The sequence below is a fragment of the Magnolia sinica genome, chromosome 4 (genome assembly GCF_029962835.1).
Source record: "Magnolia sinica isolate HGM2019 chromosome 4, MsV1, whole genome shotgun sequence".
NCBI lineage: Eukaryota > Viridiplantae > Streptophyta > Magnoliopsida > Magnoliales > Magnoliaceae > Magnolia > Magnolia sinica.
Genome location: NC_080576.1, coordinates 65,824,889 through 65,841,921, shown reverse-complemented (window position 1 = coordinate 65,841,921; position 17,033 = coordinate 65,824,889). Strand labels below are relative to the sequence as shown.

The 17,033-nt window shown below is 39.8% G+C and overlaps 1 long non-coding RNA gene across 2 annotated transcripts; it reads left to right on the top strand.

The window, feature by feature from the left end:
- Nucleotides 1-13,649: 13,649 nt before the first annotated feature.
- On the top strand, nt 13,650-15,952 carry LOC131244525 (uncharacterized). Of its 2 annotated transcripts, XR_009170356.1 has the most exons (4): nt 13,650-15,317; nt 15,401-15,450; nt 15,573-15,717; nt 15,872-15,952. It is a non-coding gene; the product is annotated as an uncharacterized LOC131244525 (long non-coding RNA). The 2 variants fall into 2 exon arrangements; XR_009170357.1 differs by lacking the exon at nt 15,872-15,952 and having other exon boundaries at nt 15,573-15,731.
- Nucleotides 15,953-17,033: the final 1,081 nt, after the last annotated feature.

The window sequence follows — 17,033 nt, the reverse complement described above, 5'->3', positions numbered from 1 at the left end:
CGATTTCCTAAACCCAAACATTAACCTATTCTCAATTCCCTAAATCTATAGCTTATATACAAAACCTAAACCTAAACCTAAACCTTAACCTAAACCTAAACCTATAACCTATAACCTAAACCTAAACCTAAAACTTAAATGTACTCTCAAATCCTTAAACCTAAACCTACACATAATCCTAATCTCAACTACCTAACCTGAAACTAAACTTAAACTTGAAAACCCAAACCTAAACCCGATCTTGAACCTGAACCCGATTTTCTAAAACTAAACATTAACCTATTCTCAATTTCCTAAACCTACAGCTTATAACCTAAACCAAAACCTAAACCTAAACCTAAACCTATAACCTATAACCTAAACCTAAACCTAAACCTAAAACCTAAATCTATTCTCAAATCCCTAAACCTAAACCTACACCTAATCCTAATCTCAACTCCCTAACCTAAATCTAAACCTAAACTTGAAAACCCAAACCTAAACCCGATCCCGAACTCGAACCCGATTTCCTAAACCAAAACCTAAACCTTAACCTATTCTCAATTCCCTAAACTTATAGCTTATAACCTAAACCTAAACCTTAATCTAAACCTAAACCTAAACCTATAACCTATAACCTATAACCTAAACCTAAACCTAAAACCTAAATGTATTGTCAAATCCCTAAACCTAAACCTACACCTAATCCTAATCTCAACTCCCTAACCTAAACCTAAACCTAAACTTGAAAACCCAAACCTAAACCCGATCCCGAACCCGAACTTGATTTCCTAAACCTAAACCTTAACCTATTCTCAATTCCCTAAACCAATAGCTTATAACCTAAACCTTAACCTAAACCTAAACCTAAACCTAAAACCTAAATTTATTCTCAAATCCTTAAAACTAAACCTACACCTAATCCTAATCTCAACTCCCTAACCTAAACTTAAACCTAAACTTGAAAACCCAAACCTAAACCCGATCCTGAACCCGAACCCGATTTCCTAAACTTAAGCCTTAACCTATTCACAATTCCCTAAACCTATAACTTATAACCTAAACCTAAACCTAAACCTAAACCTTAACCTAAACTGAAACCTAAACCTAAAACCTAATGTATTCTCAAATCCCTAAACCTAAACCTACACCTAATCCTAATCTCAACTCCCTAACCTGAAACTAAACTTAAACTTGAAAACCCAAACCTAAACCTGATCTTGAACGCGAACCCGATTTTCTAAAACTAAACATTAACCTATTCTCAATTCCCTAAACCTATAGCTTATAACCTAAACCAAAACCTAAACCTAAACCTAAACCTATAACCTATAACCTAAACCTAAACCTATTCTCAAATCCCAAAATCTAAACCTACACCTAATCCTAATCTCAACTCCCTAACCTAAATCTAAACCTAAACTTGAAAACCCAAACCTAAACCCTATCCCGAACCCGAACCCGATTTCCTAAACCAAAACCTAAACCTTAACCTATTCTCAATTCCCTAAACCTATAGCTTATAACCTAAACCTAAACCTTAATCTAAACCTAAACCTAAACCTATAACCTATAACCTATAACCTAAACCTAAACCTAAAACCTAAATGTATTGTCAAATCCCTAAACCTAAACCTACACTTAATCCTAATCTCAACTCCCTAACCTAAACCTAAACCTAAACTTGAAAATCCAAACCTAAACCCGATCCCGAACCCGAACCCAATTTCCTAAACCTAAACCTTAACCTATTCTCAATTCCCTAAACTTATAGCTTATAACCTAAACCTTAACCTAAACCTAAAACCTAAATTTATTCTCAAATCCTTAAAACTAAACCTACACCTAATCCTAATCTCAACTCCCTAACCTAAACTTAAACCTAAACTTGAAAACCCAAACCTAAACCCGATCCTGAACCCGAACCCGATTTCTTAAACCTAATCCTTAACCTATTCACAATTCCCTAAACATATATCTTATAACCTAAACCTAAACCTAAACCTAAACCTATATCCTATAACCTAAACCTAAACCTAAAACCTAATGTATTCTCAAATCCCTAAACCTAAACCTACACCTAATCCTAATCTCAACTCCCTAACCTAAACCTGAACCTAAACTTGAAAACCCAAACCTACACTCGATCCCGAACCCGAACCCGATTTCCTAAACCTAAACCTTAACCTATTCTCAATTCCCTAAACCTATAGCTTATAACCTAAACCTAAACCTTAACCTTAACCTAAACCTAAACCTAAACCTAAACCTATAACCTATAACCTAAACATAAACCTAAAACCTAAATGTATTCTCAAATCCCTAAACCTAAACCTACACCTAATCCTAATCTCAACTCCCTAACCTAAACTTAAACCTAAACTTGAAAACCCTAACCTAAACCTGTTCCTGAACCCGAACTCGATTTCCTAAACCTAAACATTAACATATTCTCAATTCCCTAAACCTATAGCTTATAACCTAAACCTAAACCTAAACTTAAACCTTAACCTAAACCTATAACCTATAACCTAAACCTAAACCTAAAACCTAAGGCCCTGTTTGGGCAAACCACTTACGGTGTATTAAAGCGGATTAGGTGGGATAGGATTGTCAAATCCCACCTACCCTACTCCTCTGCATGTTTGGGCAGCATCGATTGCAGGAAGTCGTCAGTCCTGCACTGTCTTCGCGAAGATATGGAGGGATTGCGAAATCCCTCCTTGGATTCGCAACCAGCTCTCTCACCCATCCCTCTGCGATTTCAAAAGATAATGTATGGACAACGCTGGGATTTCTCAATCCCTCGCGCTGGCGGGAGAGATGATGGAACACGGTTTTGGCACGAATCGGGTGTTATATAGATGGATGCATGTTCCTCGCGAAGCTTGCTGGGTAGAGAGGTATTGCAAGGGTGCGCTGCCGGAGAAGTGTTTGTGAGGTAGGTTTTCCCAAAATCCCTTTTCGAATTCCCCCTGTCTTTGCAAGGGGGAGGGTTAGCTAGAACGTGCATTCTAGAGCTTGATCATCCCCGAATATTCACCGGCCAACAGGGCCTCTGAGATCATTATCTCAGGGTTTTCTCCCATCTATTCCGTAGGTGAATGGTGAGGCCCCAATAAGAGCATGTTGTGGGTGATCAGGTATTGAGGATGCACGTTCTATATGGCCCTCTCACGAAAGTGGTTTGTGCATACGATCTTACTCACTTCTTTTCTGTGTTTGCATGGCAGAGCTGTGGCCAGCGGGATCTCGATGCTATGGTGTTCTCCTACTTCGTAATCCAAGTACCTCATTCCAATTTTCTTCGTTGATTTAAGTGTGGTGGTGTATTGATATTATCATCATCCTGTTTATCTATTTCCTGAGGTTTTGAAAAAAGGATGGTATTACAGCTTCCATTTTCATAAAATGGATGGTATTATCCTCTTTCATAATACCATGGAAGACATGCCGTACATGATTCTCATTCACATTGGGGCTTTTTTCTGAAGGCAAATATGGGTATACAAATCCCCTTGGGTTTCAATTTGTTTTCATATGTTGAACAGTGTAAATGTTCAGTTTCATGTCTTCAAAAATCGATCAGCCTGCATTTGAAATTTGCATAGTATTTTATAATGTTAACGGTCTTTGTACTTGTACATCAGCTTCTGTAGTTGGTGTATGTTATTCGTAGAAAATGATTTTATTACGCATGGGGTTAACCAATGCCCAGATCTGTTTGAATGTGTTTATAATTATAGGTTGCATAATGCATTCCAAACTACTTTATTCCCTCTCTTTTGTTGCTTGGAATAAACAGTTATTCAGCATTCATGACTGTTTATACATTCTTATCAAATTGACCAGAAATGACAAGTGCTTATTCTACAATAATTATGTGTAGGGCCACAACACATTGTATTGTGAATGGGAAAAGGTTTTTATACCCATGTGATCATATAAAATTTTGTTCCATAAAATGCTCGCTTCATTCACGCAAATGTCTTCAATGACATATATGAAAGAGCATGAATTTCTTGATGCTGATTAGTGGGGCACAATGCTGCTGGAGCATTGTGTGTGCATGATTTTAGGACATGTGTGGACCTAAAATATCATGGATTACTGAATCATATGGCTGATTGTGATAAAATGAAAAACTACCTGTCAGTGTATTTATTTTTTTGTGAGAGCATCTGTGCCAGTAATCACACCCACCTCATCGAAAGATGGGATACTGCACTTATCTGCCATGGTGGCATGTGAGAGGGGCCTAGATGGACTGTGCATTGTAGAGGCAAGCAATCTTAGCTAACATTGAAAAATATTATTTTTGAATGTTAGTAGACAGGTAGATGATGAGTGATAACCATGACTTTCTTGGAAAGTGATTCACTGATTTTTATGAACTTGCATATGGTTTGTAACCATGACTTTCTTGACAAAGGAGTAGTTGATTGCTTCATTTTTTTTTTGGCAACAAAATAGACAGCACAACCTTCTTAATTTACACACATAATCATCATTCGTCATCAACACCACACATCATGAATCCAAAAACAAAGAAAATACACAAGGAAAATTCATGCTCAGAAAGAAAACCCAAAGTGTACTAGTGATGGGGATTGTAGCCAAGTGCACCAGGAACACTGCACAAGCCAATTGGAAATGGTGCAAGGATAGGCACATGAGAATCTCTAGCATTTCTCTTAGTATCAGTACCAGAGAAGACAGTGTCAAAAAGCACCAAGGTGCCTATAACCTCTGCACATCAACCATCTGCCTTGGTGTATCCATGGTTCACAACATGGCTCCCCCACCCAAACAATTGGTAACGGTTCTTTAGGAAGTTCCAGTTTCTTGATGTTTCTGCTTTGAATGGTTTGTAGTTTGTTGCAGAAGTATATTTCTTAGGATATGATCTTGCATGCATTTTGAGGTTTTGTGGTTGCATTAATTTGGATTTTTTTTATTTTTTATTTAATTTCTGTTAAGCTAGTTGATTCTCTTTAAAGCTTGTAGCATTTGAGGGCCATTTCTCATGTTGCTCAAGTTATCAGCTCTTTTTTTTTCTTTTTCTTTTTTTTTTTTTTTGTTTTTTTTGAAGTTGCTTCAATGACAATATGAGGATGTATTTATGTGGTATGAGCAGTTTCCTTGTAATGGTTGTGATTTTTTCCTTCTTTTTTTTTCTTTTCTCCTGCTGCTTCATTATTTGAATCATTTGATAATATTGCATTTCCAGAGGTTTATGCATCCTGTTGGTGGAATCGATTTCTTTACTTTGTGTGTGTGTGTGTGTGTGTGTGTGTGTGTTCTTTCAATATAATATGTGTTTCATTTTTATGCTGGAATTTTTTGTGGGGAATGCGATGTTTTAAAATATTGAGTACTCTACCTAAAATTTGATTGCATTTTGAAATATTTTGTGCTTGGATGGGAGTGGATGTTCATGGAGGATTATGCATGTTGATAAGATGTCTTGTTTTGTCAAGCTGTTGTACTTCTCCTTTAATTTTTTTTTCTTTTTTTCTTTCTTGTATAAGTGCATCATTTTCCTCTGCTGATTTTGTAATTCTTAGTATTTTGTTGGTGTGTTTTAGCATTTTAATCAATATCTATGATGCAAATTTCTTCCTATCTTGGATTTGCTGGAATATGATTTCCTTTTGAACTTTCCTTGACAGGTTGAGCAGCTGTTGTTGCATGCTTAATTTCTTTAACCATTATTGATTGTATGTTCTGTTTCTTTACATTTAGCATCTCTTTTACGGGTCTTTTGTTTGTGTGGATAACTCACTAAAAGCATGAATCCCTGTGTCCAATCGCATTCTAATGCAGCATTTGCATAAGACAAGAGTTATCCATTTCGGTTTTGGACATAGCTGTCCAAAATATTGTATAGTTTGGTGTCAAAGGGGGAAGCTGGAATGTAGCTGTCCAAGGCTAAGGCTTCCAAAAAAAATGCCCTCTTGCCAATTCTATAACCAGCCCTCTTGCCATTCAGTTGAACTTTTTATTCTCTGGATATTTGTTGTTTGCTTGTATGGTATTAATCTACTGAAGTACTACTGAACCACGGCTATAAATCTACTGAAGTACTTCAATGAAGAATGATAATATTGTTTCAAATATTGAGTACTCTAGCTGAAATTTGATTGCATTTTGAAAATTTTGTGCTTGGATGGGAGTGAATGTTCATGGAGGATTATGCATGTTGATAAGATGTCTTGTTTTGTCAAGTTGTTGTACTTCTCCTTAAATTTTTTTTTCTTTTTTTCTTTCTTGTATAAGTGAATCATTTTTCTCTGCTGATTTTGTAATTCTTAGTATTCTGTTGGTGTGTTTTAGCATTTTAATCAATTTCTGTGATGCAGATTTCTTCCTATCTTGGATTTGCTGGAATATGATTTCCTTTTGAACTTTCCTTGACGGGTTGAGCAGCAACTATTGCATGCTTAATTTCTTTAACCATTATTGATTGTATGTTTTGTTTCTTTACATTTAGCATCTCTTTTAAGGGTCTTTTGTTTGTGTGGATAACTCACTAAAAGCATGAATCCCTGTGTCCAATTGCATTCTAATGCGGCATTTGCATATGACAAGAGTTATCCATTCGGGTTTTGGACATGGTTGTCCAAAAGATTGCATAGTTTGGTGTCAAAGGGGGAAGCTGGAATGTAGCTGTCCAAGGCCAAGGCTTCCAAAAAAAATGCCCTCTTACCAATTCTATAACCAGCCCTCTTGCCATTCAGTTGAACTTTTTATTCTCTGGATATTTGTTGTTTGCGTGTATGGTATCAATCTACTAAAGTACTACTGAACCATGACTATAAATCTACTGAAGTACTACAAAGAAGAATGATAATATTGTTTCAAAATATTGAGTACTCTAGCTGAAATTTGATTGCATTTTGAAATATTTTGTGCTTGGATGGGAGTGGATGTTCATGGAGGATTATGGTATCAATCTACTGAAGTACTACTAAACCATGGCTATAAATCTACTAAAGTAGTACAAAGAAGAATGATAATATTGTTTCAATATCCAGATTATTTTGTATATATAGATAGTTCTGTTTCATTCCTTACCTAATGAGCCCTTTAGCCGATCGACTGTTAAGTTACAAACCCTTTTATGTCAAAATGTGTGGAACTTCTATTGGGGGCCAAGAAAAAAAATTGACATATAAAAGAGTGTATGTGTAAATAAGGAAACTAGAGGCAAAAAATAAACGAATTAAAGTCGCCATACGTCGACCTCCATATGATGCAGCTGTCGTGACCAATGGATGGATACAATTCTCAGCTTCTCCCATGATTTCAACCCCCGAGAACATGTCATGATCAAAGACTTGCTGCTTGATAATTGAAATTTTAGAAATTCAATATTTAACAGTGTGATAGATTAATAGCTAGACTTTTTTTTATCAAGTATAGGTGAGATTTAGGAGATGGATAGCGACGATGAAGAAGAAGTAGCCGAGACCATGGTGATACAAGTTGTGGCCGCATGCGTATCTGTTGTTGGTGAATATTGCCGTCACTATATGTTAAGAGAACCCAGCCTCAAGGTGATGACGAGCGGGCAAGGTTTATAAACTCAATTGTGCGTGCAAGTGACAATAATTGTTTTATGCAGTTGAGGATGAAACGATACAGTTTCTTCTCATTATGTGACGTACTGCTCGACAGAACGCACCTACGCGATACTCGACATGTTAGTCTTGAGGAGCAAGTAGTTATCTTCCTTCATACCATAGGACATAATGTGCGTAATCATGTGATAGGACACAAATTCATACGTTCAGGTGAAACGGTAAGTCGTCACTTTCATTGTGTCCTTAATGCGATAGTGTCTTTGTACCCTGATTTTGTTAAGTAGGCGGGTACTAAGACCCCCTCAGAGATTGAATCGAATCGTTACTAGAAAACTTATTTCTAGGTAACATTTTTGTCATGGGATGCCATTTTGTGTATTAATTTTGTCATATGCTAATATTTGTCATATTATCTTATAAGTGAAATTCGATCTCAACGAAGATAGGATTGTGTTGGTGTAATAGACGAGACGCATATTCCCGCTTATGTGGAATCATCACAACATTCAAGCTTTCACAACCGGAAGGGTATCGTGTCTCAGAATGTACTTGCTGCTTGTTCTTTTAACATGATATTCTTATACGTGCTAGCTGGATGGGAGGGTTCCGCTTCGGATGCACGATTCCTACATAACGCGCTGACCCGAAGTGATGATCCACTAATTGTACCAAACGGTAATTGTTTCTTCATAAATAACATACAATATTCTTCACCCTAAACATCATTCTTAACACACTAAGCCCCATCACCCTAATCCGTACCATTCCGTTAGCTTCCGCGGTCCTTCCGGTCAAATTCCGGCAACCTTCGCACCATATTCGGTGTTTGCGCACGATCCTAAGCCAGGTCCCGCGCACCGACGTCGGCTTGATCCGAAAGTTGTATCATAGCGATCGCGTCATCGCCGCGGTTCCAACGCCGTGACTTGCGCACCAAACCGATACCCAGGTAAGAAGATGCCGATCAGCGTTTATTCCGAAGAAACACCGCGCGTTGCGGATTTCGAGGGAATCTCTACAATTAGTCCCATCAATCAACCATTAAAGCATCCCATACCTCAAGTACAACAACCCATCTCCATCTTTTTCAAAAGTCTACCATCTTTCCACCTCACCATTCCTCTTTTTCTCATTTTCAACCACAACCATCCCTCTTCTCCACCAATTTCAAACTAAACCATACCCCTCATCACTTCTTTCTTACAACCATCACTCCACCCATCCCTCCACCCATTATTTCTATCTCTCCCTCTCATTCTCTAGCAACTTTTCCAAATCCCATGAGAAATTTCACTCATCCAACACTCCTCTCTCAACTTCAAGTGTGGCCCACCCTCAAAACTCAAATCTCAAACATTATTCAATCCTCAATCTCCATTAAAAGTGAAGGTAAGGAGCTAAGGAGTCCAAGGGAGCTAGGAGAAGGAAGATAAGGTGGGTGTTTTTCCATTAATTTAAATTTTAGGGCCCACTTGTTGGTGGGACCCATTTGGATGTATGTGATTTAATCAAGAGGGCCCATAGTGGCGGGGTTCCTCTATCTCACCGTGTATCTCTCTCTCTATCTCTCCCTCTTTCTTTCTTTGTAATGGTGTGGATCCCACCAATATGTGTTACATCTCCCCCGTCCATCTACACCAGACGGTGTGGTCCACTCTATTACAGGTGATGATCCACACCATCCACTATCTAGGTGGGCTAAATGCTTTATATATAAATATATATATGTTATATTTTATATAATATATTATGTATTATATATATAATATAATATATATATATTATATGTATATAGGTTGGTGGGCCACATCTACGTGGGACCCACCCCAATAATACACTTATGTATGCCGTCCAGCGTCCCTGGACGCTGGACGTTGGTAAAGGGAGTGTGCACAGGCAATGGGTGTGCATTATAAAAAAAAAAAAATCAAGGGAAGGGAGAGGTGGGCCACTCATGCAGGCCCCACCTTGATGTTTTTATACAATCAAAGCCGTCCATTCTCTCCCTAAGGTAATTTAAGGCGTTGAACCGAAAAATGAGGTTGATCTGGTGTCCTGGCGGGCCATGGTATAGGAACCAGTGTTTTTACCCTTGATTTACTCCCTGAAGCTCCTGTATATCTGAAATATCCCAATATTGGACTCTAAGTGATGGTAACAACTTACAGGGACCAGTGGCGGGATCGGATCAACCTGATGAGGGCCCTACCCTAGGAAAACCGTGCAAAAATTGGTTTTCAAAAAAAAAAAAAAAAAAAAAAAAAACAGCAAAACATGCTTAGCAGCCGCTGCTGCTGTCAGCGCATGGCTGACGGACGAGCGGGCGGGCTGCCCATCACGGCCCCGCTATGGGCCCCACGTGATGCGTTTGGACATCAACACCGTGCATTTGACGGTCCCCAATTAAGGTCCACCCCAAAAATCAGCAGTAAATGGAACTTAGGTGGGCCACACCATCCAAAATAATATGAAGACATGTCTAAACATATAAAAGCACTTGGTGGGGCCTACGAGTTTTGGATGTCGTTGAAACTTGGTTTGTACGGTCATTTGAATGGGACCCACATAATGGATGGGCGGATTGTGAATCACATCTCGGTGGGCCCCAAAACAAAAAAAAAAAAAAAAATTTTAAAAGCAGCAGCAGCGCCGCGTGGAGGGCGGGCGGCGGTGTAGGCGGGGACCCACGGCTCCATCCGTGGGCCCCACCATGATGTATATTTTGTATCCACATCGTCCATTTGGTGGGCCACTATTTGACATGGACCCCCCTCAAAAATCAGGCCAATCCAAAGCTCGGGCGGCCCACATCACAAGAAACAGTGTGAATTGAACTCTACCATTGAAACCCTTTCGGGGTCCACAGAAGTTTCAGATCAAGCTGAAAATTGTTGTTCCCCTCCTCCCTTGCCCGTGTGACCTTATGAATAAGTTGGATTTCAAATGAACATTTCAGTGGGCCTTACCCAAGGTCCAAGTGACCTTATGAATAGGTTGGATTTCAAATAAATATTATGGTGGGCCCTAGGCCCATGTAGTGGAGCCATATTGACGTATTTCTGGCCATTGGGGAGGCCCACCTTGATATATATATAAGGCCCATGAGGTTAGGCCCATTCAACGTATTGGTGGCCCGATGTCGAGGCCCACTCTGATATATATAAGGGCCATGTTACGAGACCCATTGTGAAGTTTTCAAAGGCTCATGGGTTATGGCCCATTGCAATGTACATAAGGCCCACTAATGCGGCCCACTTGACTTATATAAGGCCCATATAAGATGGCCCATTTGATGTATCTGAGCACTATGGGTCGAGGCCCAATGAGATGTATATTAGTCCATTGCAATGTGTGATTTCCTATGGTTGTGTAATGGTACTTTATGGCGGGCTATGCCTTGGGAACAATGTTGGTTTGACGTCCACATTGTAAGGACAATGTTGGTTAAATGTCCGCATTGTCACACTCCTTAAGGCCACTGATAGGTCCATACTTATACTCTGCAGCCGTCTAGGCCCATTTCTGTGATACGCAGAGCCCATCCCTATATGCATGTTTAGTATAGATCCATGGTTCATGATCATTCGCATCATATGTATGCCTGACGTGAGGAGTGATTGATCATAGCATATGCCTTCGAGCAGACTGTTTATGGGGTCCCTGATAGGCGGAGTTGCCCCATATAAGTGCATGGTACATACAGACTGTTGCATGACTGATAATGTGACTCATGCACTTGCATTTGTGTGATTATAGTTACTATATGCCCTAGCGACATCAGGGCCATGGCCTCCACAGATACATCGTGGATGGCAGGATTGGAGACCGGAAATATTTGATTCTAGCATACGGGCACCATAGATGTCCCTGGGTGAAAATCCCTAAACCCGATGGTACCAGAGGATGACTCCAATGTCGAGACCGAGTGGATATATGAGCGCATGAGGGCCGAATACCAGGAGGCCGTGTCTCCCACTGTGTCATGGTCGGTTGGAAAGGAGTGTGGCCTTACTCGCCCGAGGGTAGGGGGCAATACTAGGCTGAGTTTGACCAGCTCGCGAATGGGTCCGCTATCGACGTGCCGGATAGGTATTGGCAGACTATTGGTCAGGCGGATAGTGAGGTTTCTTACGCTCATTTGGACTGTGCGGCTAGGAGAGCGACAGTGCCATTTGGAGTGTATTGAACCCCGGTGATTATCCAGAATGAGAACTGTACTGATACATGTTGAGGATTGGCATGCTTGAATTGCATTTCATATCGCATGGCCGTGTTTTGGCCGATGGCATTCATATCTTGCACCGCATAGCCTTGGTACTGCTGATTGCATTCATGTGCTCATTACCATGTTTTCACATCACTCTGACCTTGCATTTTGAGTACGTTTATACTGCGCACACACTTACACCACCCTCTAAGCTTTCCATAAGCTTATGCACGATTGATGCGTGCAGGTGACGCCAGGACGCAGTCGCAGCCATAGTCTCGCTGTAGTTGGAGCGTGCAGCTGAGCTTCTGGAGTTTGCTTCTTTTGTTACATTGTATTTTTTCCTTTTTTTGTCGCATTGTACTAAAAAGTTTTTGATCATAGTGGATTTTGTGGTGGTGTTCTTGTGGTTATTAGTTGTGGGTTATGCTTTTGTTATGCTCGTTATGAATCAGACTGATGATTTGAAATCCTCCTTGTACTATCCCAGGATCGGAACCTGGTGAATGGGTGCCGGGATCCGAAAATGGGGTTCTACGGAGGCTGTCGGCGCCGAATTAACATACAATATTCTTCACCCTAAACATCATTCTTAACACACTAAGCCCCATCACCCTAAATTTTACGTAATGTAGGAAAATATTTCGTTGTCGACGCAGGATACGCTCACTCACCTGGGTTTATGGTGCCTTATCGTGGTGTCCGATACCACTTGTACGAATATCGAACCAGGAGAGCACCCATGAACAAGAAGGAGTTGTTCAATTACAGACACGCTCAATTGCAAAACGCAGTTGAACATTGTTTTGGGGTAATGAAGGGACGGTTTCCTATCTTGAAGACAGCTACGCAATATCCATTTAAGGTCCAAGTGAAGATTGTAGTATCTTGTTGTATACTACATAATTTCATTCGACAAGAAGACGAAACTGGACAAGATTTGGAGGATGCTGGTATAACTGTGGGGGATGCAGAGGGCAATCCTACACCAAATAAGGTATCAACAATGGATGAGCACCAGTGGCTAGTGCAAGCGACACAACAGGAGAAATCTGCGTGGATCAATATTCGAGATCAGATTGCGGAGCGAATGTGGACCGACGTGCAAACAAATAGTAGGACTACATAGGGTCATTTTATTTTAAAGCGTTATTAACTGATGTGATTGGCAAACACACACATATATGTGTATATATGCGAGAAGACAGTCGAGATGAAGTCTGTACTTTTTTGACGTACATATTTGCTCGATACGATTAATTGCTCTTTCAGTAATACATAGTTGCTAGTATAATATTGAACTTCATTATTGTGTAAGTTGGTTTTTAACTGTTTGTTAATCCATGCACTAGGTGACATGTCTGACTATTCTGTAAGAAATACACAAACTCCGACGCAGTCCCCAATAAGAACTCTAGTTCTGCCGATAAGATTCTCTCCACGCGAGAAGACTGTTAAATCACTTGCTGAGCCGCTATCACGCGCGGAAAAAATCAAATGGACCCGGACCATGGATCAAATATTATTTGACGCTTTACTTGAATAGATATCTCTAGGCCGGAAAGCAGATAACGGTTTTAAGGAGGCATATAATGAGGCCGCTGCGGAGATGTCGAGGAAGACGCAAATTACGGTGAACTGGCAAAACGTTCAAAACCGAATGCGGTATCACAAGCGTGAGTACAATGATCTGAAGGACATGCTGGCCGCAAGTGGTTTCAATTGGGACAGCGAGCGTATGGTAGTAACTACAGCTGATGAGGTCTGGGATGAGTACCTGAAGGTAATCATTGCGTACAACCCCTTATATTGTAAATCCGGATTGTATCAAATATATTTACTAAACTAATATATTTCTTGATTATAGTCACATCCAAGAGCAGAAAGGTTACGTAGACAGAGGATTGAGCGAATGGACGATTTAGCAGTGATTGTTGGTTCGGACCACACAACAAGCCACTACACTCAGGGAAGCAGAAACATGGCTGTGTCTTCCTCTCGTATTCAGCGAGATTTGAATGATGCTTGGGCTGAGCTGGACGATGAGACGGATGTACCTATCGATCTTTCCGAGGATCATCTCGGAGATTCGACTAGGAATTATGATTTTTCAAATGATCCAATCCGGGCAACAAAAAATCATTCATTCCACAACACTCCCAACCGAGTGACTGACTCTAAGAGTAGTCGTGGTGGGAGTGCGTCTACAAAACAGATGTGTGCTACTCGTCCCTGTGATGTCCTTGGCAATTCCCTGGATGGTGTGGCAGAGGCAATGCGAAACTTTGGACTTGGAAAAGAGGTAAACCGCACTAGTAAAGTGTTGGATGTCCTCGAGGAGGTTCAGGGACTGACCAACATAGAGTTTATAGAGGTTGGTCGGATGCTGACTCGGGATAAGCAACTAGCATCCTTTTCCGTAAGTCTTCGCCTGGAGCGGAGGGCCGATTGGTTGAAAAGAACCTTGTCTGATATGAATGGAGGGATTGGTAAGGGTTCTTCTTGATGGATTAAAATACGTTTATTACGCATTGAAACAGGAATATCTTTTTGGTGGTTTTGTAATAACTATATACTGATTTGTGGGGGAACAGTTTTCTTTTTTTGGTGTATGTTTTTTCATTTTAAATGTTGGTTGAATACTTATAAACTTTACCATTTTGCTTGCGTTTACATATTTATAATGTTGGTTAAATGTCATTTTATCAATCTATCGCCTTTACATGCTTTCATTATATGAATATTATAACATGCATTTTCTCCTATCCTCGTCATATTTATGTGAATGCAGATGGGTAACAGTAAATACTATGTTGTAATCAATGGACGACGCCCGGGGATATATATGTCCTGGGATGAGGCACGACTGCATGTGGAGGGATTCAGCGGTGCCAGACATCGATCATTCAAAACATTCCAAGATGCGACCGCATGGTGGAATGCAAACTATGCAAGTTCAAGTAGTCGATTAATTAATAGGTGATATGGTGAGGTACATTCACCTACAGATGCTTGGAATTCTATCCGAGAAATTCCAAGATCCATGGTGTGCAAGAGTACACAAATAGATGATGCCACCCTGAAAGTCAGGGAAGCGGTGACAGCATTAGTAGTTGCAATCTTGGTGTTATTCTTCATATTATATATAATAATTAAGCTGTAGTTTTGGATGGTGTTAATCTAATATGTTGTTTAAATTTTGGTAGACAATAGAAAACAAATCCTTGAACACTTTGATATGGCATGTATAACTACATCTTAACCACAAATCTCATTATATGTAGATTTGAATGTAAATTATGATAGAAGTGTATGTATTCATCCTTTCTTTTATCCATATCTCTCTTAATCTCTATTAGTATGAAGTTCCTTACAAATGAAGTCTAGCCTTTTGAACCCAGTTTCGCAAGGGCCAGGTATGACTACTTGAAATCCAGATTAGATTACTGTATCATTTCCTAAGTAACGTGTTTTGCTGTGTAGGCGATAGTTGATTGCTTGGAGGTTGACCCTAAACATCAATTTTGACATAGGTAAATTTAACAGTGAGTAGTAATGCCCTTTGCATATAGGCAATCGTCCCCATGTGTGTAGTCATAATGTACTTACATCACTCGAACATGAACAGGTAAATCTCAGCATTTTGGGAGAAGTATGTGAAAGTACATTTGATTGAGAGTATGATGTTCTCTTCCTTGCATTATCATTACAAACAGGTACAAAGTCTGCACATTGGCATCATGAGTTTTGGTTTAGTACCTATTTATATTATATTCATTTTCTTATTAAAATCTTTACAGGTTCACCTGAGGGCTTGGAGGGAATCATTATCCATGCCTACAGTATGCAATGGTTTAGAAGACAATCCAGTTGCCACTGAGACTGCCCCTCCTTACTATGATATTAGACATGTGAATTTATTGTTGTATTGGTGCTGACGAGTGGGTTTCTTTTGCATGTTCCTGGTTCTATTTCTTTTTATGCATAGTATTTTATTTTGTTTCTGCCTTTATTTATTTATTTATTTATTCTGGCCGTTTTCATGCATCCTAGGCCACCCAAATTCTATTTTAATCCGAAGCATACATTCTGTGCACAGGTCTGCTTGATTATCTTACGTGGTTGACTCGAATTATGTTCTGTTTGGAATATATTATACATCATTCTGAAATGGTTTTTTCTTTAGTTAACGGGGGTTGTCAGTTATGTTTATTGGATTAGATGATGACAACAATGAATTTTTTTCCAATTCTTGCAAACTTTTTATTTTGATATTTTTCTTCTTAACCATGTATACGTTTTGACGTGTGGTGGTGTAATGAAGTGAGATGCACATGATAAGGTGGGCCACAACACATGGAACAGTAGCAGATGGGAAGAGAACTTAGGTTGGCGCGTGCTTGAGGTGTCAAATGGATGTCGAAAGTTTGACGGCATTTTCAAAATTGGCAGACTTCATATGAAAGATGTTTTCATACAACGGTTTAATTTCCTGATAATGCATAGATTGGGTGGAGAATCTAAGCCGTTGTATTGGTAAAATAGCCCATTGAAATCACCTGGTGAAGAAGCTGAAAAAATATATTCATTCGAGGGGCCACATCGATTACCCAAAGGTTTCGATGGTGTAGATAACGAGATGAATGGACCATCCAGTTTTCTCATTTTATTTTAGGGGAGCACTTGATACTGCTGGAAATTTCTTGTATTATGCATGGGCACTAACGTTTACCTTTTTGGTTTGTATGAGTGGGCCTATGGTTCAGTGATCTTAAGCGTTGAAACTATGGGGTCCACCATAGATAGATTACGCACCAAAGATCTGAACCATAAATTTTTATCATGTAGTGCATGGGCCACCCAAAGTGTAGCCCATGATATCCACGGTCTTTGGAACCGTTGACCAATGGCACTATTTGTACGACGTTGAAATTTGAAGAATAGTGTACAAACTCCCAAACACCATTCCAGTGGTTATGACGTTTTCTGGAAGCAAATCCCTTCAGTTTTCCAAATAGCATTAGTTGGTGGGATGGTTGCAATACCACACCACCCAAACACGACCGATGCTGGTCATGGAATTGGCGTCTACACGGAGACCACCCAACCATCCACTGACAACATTAAATGTTGTTGACTAGCCAATTCTTTACACCTCAATACGTCGTAAGCGGTTTGCCCAAACAGGCCCTAAATGTATTCTCAAATTCCTAAACCTAAACCTACACCTAATCCTAATCTCAACTCCCTAACCTAAACCT